The 8,109-nt window shown below is 39.5% G+C and overlaps 1 protein-coding gene across 1 annotated transcript in view; it reads left to right on the forward strand.

Moving 5' to 3' along the window:
* ablim1a (actin binding LIM protein 1a) overlaps positions 1–8,109 on the forward strand; it is a 109,947-nt gene that overhangs the window by 918 nt on the left and 100,920 nt on the right. The gene's annotated exons all lie outside the window — the stretch shown is intronic.

The raw sequence follows: 8,109 nt of genomic DNA on the forward strand, positions 1-8,109 counted from the left end.
GGAATGATTTTACCAATGTTATACTCATACAACTCTCCAATTACTATCCTTTTTGCACATACTTAAAGGAAAAGGCCACAGTTCTTCCACACTGTGATATGTTCTTACCTGAGCTTAGACGAGTTGATGCGTACTGGTCTGGTCTTTGTGCCCGTGGAAGAGCGTGGTCGCTTACAACTTCACACCCGTTTGGAGCTATAGGAATATACTGGGAGAGGCCTAGTGCTAACAGCATCTTTGGTCTTTTTGCGTGACTGAGCGCACGCACAAAGACCAGACAGGTACGCATCAACTCCTCTAAGCTCAGGTAAGAACATATTTCAGTGTGGAAAGTCTTCAATCACAGTCCTCAATGAAACGTCTTTATGATTGGAAACTTAAAGAGACTAGATGCAAGTTGGCCATTTTATACTCACTGCTGCCACCTCAGGTCTTATGCACAACAGCAGGTTCTATATTAAGCTTTTGCAAGATGGAAATTCGGACCCGAAGTAACAACTTTTTGAGTGACATTGCAGGATTTTAGAGGCAGTTGTGGTGAACAGGTCTGAGCTCATTCTACACATTAGGACATTGTTGGAACATGTATGGGGAGGAAAATACATCATTTGAACATTTTAAACTCCATATAGTCCCTTTAAAGCTAACCTGGCTAACGCCAGACTGCTGTGTGCGCTCGAATCATTTCGAACTGCAAAGCAGCCTGGGGACCATGGCTGAAATTTTCGCCTGGATTTGGGAACCAATCACAGAACGAGGAGGGACGGCAAGATGATGACGCGCTATTCGATATACGGAAGCTTGTAGTTTATTTACGGATTTAAAAAAAAAAGTTTATTTACAGATCCAACATGACAGCAGCAGACGCGACGCTATTTTTCGATCAAGCTTTAGACCTTGTTCTAAATAGTTTAGCTCAAAAGTTTACAGCGGGTACGTCATACGCCATCTCATACGATGATACGATTGGCTGTGGCTACTGCAGACGCATTATAGACATTCGTAGCGCCCAATACACGGCTATGGACGATCGTAAACCACACCTCTCCTACGAGAAAATGAATTGGTGGTCCCCAGACTAAATATCACTTGTGATTTTAGTCTGGTGTTAGCCAGGCTACTTTAAAGCAGTAGTAAGTATCTTTTGCCCCTAGAGGCCATAAGCGCAACTGCAGGTGTCGTAGCATGTTGCGATTTTTTAAAAATTATTAATTGTCCGTGAGAGTAAATACTATGCTGACAGAAAAGGCGAAGGGAGAGAGGGATATTGTACATCCAATTACACAATGGAAATCTCTTTTTTTTTTCACTCAAACTTGTTTTTTAAATACTGTTTAAGTGGCGCTAACCTGCAGTTAGCTTTGTCCATTAGCCTGTTAGCTTCTTCTTCGTGATTCCATTAGTGTGTATTGGTTGCTCCGGTCCGGTGGCAGCCAAGTTGCAATTGTGGTTTTCTGGCCAAAGACACCAGGGGGAGATGAAAGACCCTCTGATCATCCCATTAACACTTGTATTACCCCCAGAGGGACTACAGAAAGGATTTATTAAGGTAAACAAGTTACTTTATATTGCTTTAACACTGAGAAGGTGCAAACCAGTTACTGCTCAGTAGCTTCAGGAGCCTGTACAAAATCTGTTGTTTCTTGGAGTGTTTTACACCCATAAAACTACATGCGTGTTCCCAGCCTGTTGCAGACGGTGGGTGTTGTGCTGCTGCAGTGAGTGATGGAGCGGGTTTGTTCTCAGCAGGTGTGCTCTGGGACGTGTCCTCTGCTCTGGGACGTGTCCTCTGCTCTGGGACGTGTCCTCTGCTCTGAATCAGGTGACTTTGACAGAGGAGAAAAGCTGGTGCCGTTACCGTGCTACATATCTGGTCCTCTGCCGCTTTTAGACCATGCAATGTCAAAAGTTCCTGAGGGCAGCTGCCCCATAGATCCGAAGATCCCAAGTGGCCTTCCCTATAATAAGAAGTCACTTTATTCACAAGAAGATGTAATGTTTTTTCTCATAGATTAAATGTTAATGAGTAGGAAAAAAAGTTATTTGAAACCAGACAACCTTTGCCCGATTATGATTTTGCCGGAATATGATTGAGATTATGATTATGAGAACATTGTGATCCCTAGAATATGATAGAATATTACTGGGAGTAGAAGATTAGATTGTGAAACCATAATCTTATTCTTTCGGCTTTAATGGGTGCATAGTCAGTGATGGGGAGGTCAGAGATCGTGGCTTTGATCCATTGTCTTCAGTGTCTCTTTTTTGCCTTTTCCCTTGAAAAGATTATTTTGATTCTTAAATTAAAATCGTATAATGTAGTGGTGATCCATAATTAATAGTAGTATGTAGGAATCCATATGAATGAATGTTAAGATTATACACATAATTCAACTTTCCATTCTTAGTTATGGGTTAACTGTAATCAATCTGGACTCTGTCTGGCCATCTACTATCAATGTGTTGAATAATTCGGATTATTTTGCATAAACGTAGTAAATATGGCTGGGCCTGTCACGATAACAAGATCTGAAGTTCGAAATATTGAGGCAGGAAACAATCGCGATAAACAATATTATTAAAGACCTTATAATTCTGGCCCGACCGATATGGATTTTCAGGGTCCGATACCGATATGAAGGGGGTTGGCATGGCCGATAGCCAATATAAAGGCAGATATTTTAAGTTTTTTTTTAATTTGATGTTGTTGTTTTTTAAATCTCTCAAATAGGCTAAAGTTAAGTATTTATTATTATAGTAAAAGTTTAAATCATAGAAATATATAGAAATATCGGTCGACCGATGTGAGGATTACAGATGGAAATTGGCAAAGTGCTTAATCTGGTGCAGCCATCTTTTTAATGGAACTGCACACTGTCCTTTCAATAAACTGAATTAAACGATTATCGGGTATTTTGATTGGCCATCGATAGTAAAATATATGATTACATTAACAGAATGTTCAGATGAAAAGCTTGGTCTGTCAAGCCACACAAACGTTTTGGATAAAAACCCTCACAGAGCATGTCATTACACCTAATTGTAATAGAGCATTAACAAATCAATATTTCTGCTTGAATATCTAGAGAAATCCAACTATAACTTTCCCAAAACAGCATCACCTTGTTTCATAAATGGAGCATCTTCATCTCCATTTATAAATATCTACCTTATTTTTGGCCAAATTTTAGAATTGTCTATAATTCTGTGTATGAAGCTTCTAAATGTGTCAGTGTTGAACTGTGACAGCAGGGGCGCTGAATATTCATGTTTAGTAGGTAATTCAGTGGGAGCTTGTTTGAAAGACAAAAATCAGTAGATTCCAAAACAAAAAAAGCATAAGTCTCTATCTCTTATGGTTCTGAAAATATACACAAAAGTTTATAAACTAAAATATGTACAGGTGCACAAACAATTTTCAATGCAATGTTTCTCCGCTCCGCTGAGGCGCAGGAAGGTGTGGAAGTCTCTATCACTATATCCTAATATTGGCCGGCTGATATATCGGTCGGGCCCTACTTATAATGCCATAGAAATTAACTAAAGCTTAAAAATGACTGTTTGAAACATACTTAATCTTAAACTATCCCACAATGAGCATGAAATACAATGAGACACAACTTACTTTGGGTAAAAAAATCTGAAAAATGGGGAAAAAATTAAAACGATAAATATTAAGCTCAGATTTGAATTGTTTATTATATAGTGGTTATTGTGACAGCCCTAAATGTGGCGATCAGTAGTTGTCAGTGCAGGTCTATGTGTCATCTTTGTTACTATAAACTACTCACTGTATGCCAGTCCCGGTCCTTAAGTGCTATAAGGTTTTAGTGATTCCTAATCCCCAATGGGAAATAATTAATAAGCAAATGAATGACTGTATCACACCACCTCACCGCATCAGCTGTTGATAAATGTTGCTGTATCTGAACTGTTAGTGGTTGCATTAGTGATGGTGATGGCAGGGCTGGAATCAGTGGAGCCCAGAGCCCCGTTTTACTGCCCCCTGTGGTCCACACGCCTGATTAGCAGCACACTCAACGCTCTGTGAACAGTCAATCACCATTCATGACAAGGAACCACATCACACGCTCTACAGGACAAAACTCACACGCCAGTTTTATATGTGTCACTGTATGCCGTATTTATACTAAAGGATAATGAGAAACCAAGAATACTCAGTCCATGTGTCCTGGTAACAGTCTTTCTACAGTAGTGGGCTAAAGGGTTTGGCCATATGGCAAAAAACTTCACAGCAGCCTGTTAGTCTGGCGTAATGGTTTTTAAACTTTTTTTCACCAAGCACCACCTTATGAAATATTTGATCCTTCTAGTACCATTCCAAGTACATACCACTAGCCCTGAATAAAGAAAGGACTAAAGTAGGCCTTAAAGGAACAGGCCACTGTTTTTCCATACAGAGATATGTTCGCAGATCAGTTGATGCGTACCTGTCTGGTCTTTGGAAGTGCCCTCAGGCACACAAAAAGACCAAAGATGTTGTTAGCATTTAGCCTCTCCTCCTCTCCTCTATGGGGCCAAATGGGGTGAAGTGGGCACCGCCATGAATTGTGCCCACCCCTTTTCTCCTATGTGTTAACATGGGAGTGGAGAAGTCCACATAAAATCAGTCACTACACAAAAACAAAGCCGTTTTCAGGCCGCACAGAGAAACGCTGTAGAGTCGACATGTTGGTGCAAATGAACATCGGACATTTTACACAAATCAATCGACTAAACATCAGATTTCAGAGAATATTTCCCCTCGTTTTCCGTTAAAATGAACGGGCTTCGCGCTTGACCGGAAGTGACTGGACAACGAGGTGCCGAGACAACGCAAAAAAGTGGCAAAAGTGGGCGGGGCGGAATAAGGTGAATAGATACAGACGCCATCTCTGGAATCGCCCATATATGGTCATGTTGGTTAACAGTTAAGTTAATTTTGAGAAAAATCTAAACTCTAAACTAAATCTAAACTTTCTCTAATTATTCAAAAACTACTTTAACAAATGCTGAATTATGAATATAGTTTTCTACTAAATAAAGATATTAAGACATGGAGACATGGAGCAAAGTGGTTCAACAGCCCATAAATACATAAAAAAACAGAATGCTAGCATGATGCTGCCGTTTTTCCGCTTCTACTGAACAATCTGCTGTGAATAGACATCCATATGGAGCTGATTTAGACTTGACTTTATTTTTATGTGATAAATAAGTTTATATTTCAACAGAAAATGAGTGAAAAACTGTGTTTCCCAAAAGATTCTATTTTCCCCCTTGGCGAGGCCACACCCCCTTTTATGACGAGATGCCGTCTGTATCTATTTAAATACAGTTACATGAGTGGTCACACGATCCAAGTATAGTTACACAAAATTAGTGCTCCTAAGGTGTTATTGCACCTTACAATATAGTACCCCTTTTTATCTGCTTAGAAAATCAACATGTAACTGTGTTTAAATAGGGAAAACGTGGAAGAACTTGGTCACTTCTAACTTTACGCACGTTTAGCCCCATAGAGAAAAGGAGGAGAGGCTAAATGCTAACAACATCTTTAGATGACTTAGCGCACGCACAAAGACCAGACAGTTACAGGTCAGAACATATCTCAGTATGGAAAAACGGTGGCCTGTTCCGTTAAAAGGTTCTAAAATAGATATAAACTAGATTAGAATTATGTCTAAACTGGGTGTACCGTGTCTAAACCAGAAGAACATGTACTGTCACTTAATTTCTTTACAAAAGCATAGATTTGATTATCTAGGCATACACCTGCAGATGAGCCTGAGCAACATTTAAAGGAGCCCAAGTAGCACCAATGGTACATGTACTGTAGTATGAGAACTACTGGTCTAGTGGTTAAGACTGCTGGACGCATGCACACAGTTCAATCAGTGTCGTGGGTTCTTGTTCTGGCTTTGACAATTTGCCGAATATCCATTAAAGCCTTTAAAAGACCTAAACCCTCAGAAAAAAATACATTTTGAAATATACTGAACAAACATAATGAGCTTTTACTAACAGACAAAATGAACCTCTTAACTTAAATAAACCCCAGCATAAAAAAAACATGAATGCTGTCTTTAAACTGCAGAACCCAAAGATAAATAATCCATCTTATTCAATTTTATAACAATTAATGAGCAGCCATGTGCAATCCGCGAGCGTTTAATGTACATGTTTTGTTGCTGTACTCAAACTCAGCATTCCTCCACTGTCCTTTGAGCTGAGGGGTATTTTTAGTGTTGCTTCTAACCCTGAAAATATGTAATCTCAAGATCTTGCTGTATTTTTCTTCCCATAGAAATGCAGGAAGTCAAGAAAATAGCCCCAATTACGTTTGCTTTCCCTACGTTTATCCAAACCTTTATATCCACACTGCGGTTTCTGCCTTGTATCTACTCATATGGCAATTTCTCTTCTACCTTATCTTCTGTTATCTTTGCTGAATTTCCATTTACTCTTCTGACCATGATTATGTATATTCACCATCATTTCTATAACATCCATCTCTATTTTCTATAACATTCAGTATTTTGTTTGGGAGGTTGTGCATCGTCTAATTTAAGATTATGTAATGGACCAACATTTAGTCTCAAGAGGTGCTCATTTAAATATCAAATCATCTATATTGTTCCTTTGGGTCCAGTATTTGGTGTTTTCCCACAGTGCAATATGTTCTCACATTGTTGTACTTGGCCGCGTGACTTTAATTGCTCCGCTGATGTTTAGTTTAGTGGTTCGTATGCATTTATTATTCCTCTCAGCCCTTTTATGCCCTTCTAGCCCATTCTACAGCATGTACATCCAGCTCAGATTATATGACTTTTATCTCAGTTTTGACCACTTGTTGCTTCTGTTCATTCTAACACTGGTGTATGAAAGTGAGTGCATGACATGTTAGTAGAAAAGCACCTTCTATCATTTATTTACCAGTGGGCTTTAATGGTAAAACTTCCCTTTGCCTTTCCAGTTAGGCCTACTTGAGAACCCTCACTCTTCTTGTTCTACATATGACCCAATTTGTCAGTCACTTTTGGCCATGGCTGACTTGGCACAGTCCTGGTGTAAGATATAGAGCTACAGTATATAGGCCGGATCTGTCCGACCAGAATGAACTGACTAGATGCTGTTTCACACTATGTAATGGCAGTGTAGCACATTTCTATTGTAGTTTTAGCTTCCCTAGCAACAGCTCTGCCCTGACAAAACCTAATCTGCGCCATTGGCTCCTCCACCAAACACTCAAACACTCAAACACTCAAATGGGCAACTTGGGCCAAGTGAGTTAAATGTCTTGCTCAAGGACATGAACCTCTGGTCTTTGGATTCGTGGACAAATTCTCTAATCATGAGCCACTGAGCCTAGAGACTGACATGATATATTAGGACTGTGTAATTAATCGACATTCAATTACGATTTAGATAATAGGTGGTGTTCAGGATTTAGAATGTGGTGATGTCATAATGTCAGATGGAGGGCGGGGCCAATACAACTCTATTGGAGAAATGCAGTTTTTGTAAGAAATCTCAAAAACGAAAATTGAGAAATGTTTTTTCTCATCTGAATTTGATTGTGATTGGATTCACAAACCTGTGATATTATTTTTATGTCTGAAAGTCCTTTCTATTGGACAACACAACGGTCATGTTTTTGCATATTGTCACCACTTTTTGACGTTTTTCGGAGAAAATAATTGGACATTAGTTCATATGTTCTGACAGAGGAGATAATGGACTTTGTGACAGTTTGTGTTTCATGTGGGTTCCTCCAGTAATGACTGAGATATGAGCCAAAAAAAAAGACATAAAAATATGCATTTTGTCACTTAGTGACAGTTACCATAGTTACCGTCAGTTGCTCCACCTCAATGTTAAACTATTCACCTTATTCCGCCCCGCCCACTTTTGCCACTTTTTGCGTTGTCTCTGCACTTCCGTTGTCCAGACACTTCCGGTCGAGTGTGAAGCCCGTTCATTTTAACGGAGAACAAGGGAAAATATTCTCCGCTCAAATCTGATGTTTAGTCGATTGATTTGTGTAAAATGGCCAGTGTTCATTTGCACCAACATGTCAACACTGCAGCGTTTCTCTGCCTGAAAACG

The sequence above is a fragment of the Gobius niger genome (assembly GCF_951799975.1).
Source record: "Gobius niger genome assembly, chromosome: 7".
Taxonomy (NCBI): domain Eukaryota; kingdom Metazoa; phylum Chordata; class Actinopteri; order Gobiiformes; family Gobiidae; genus Gobius; species Gobius niger.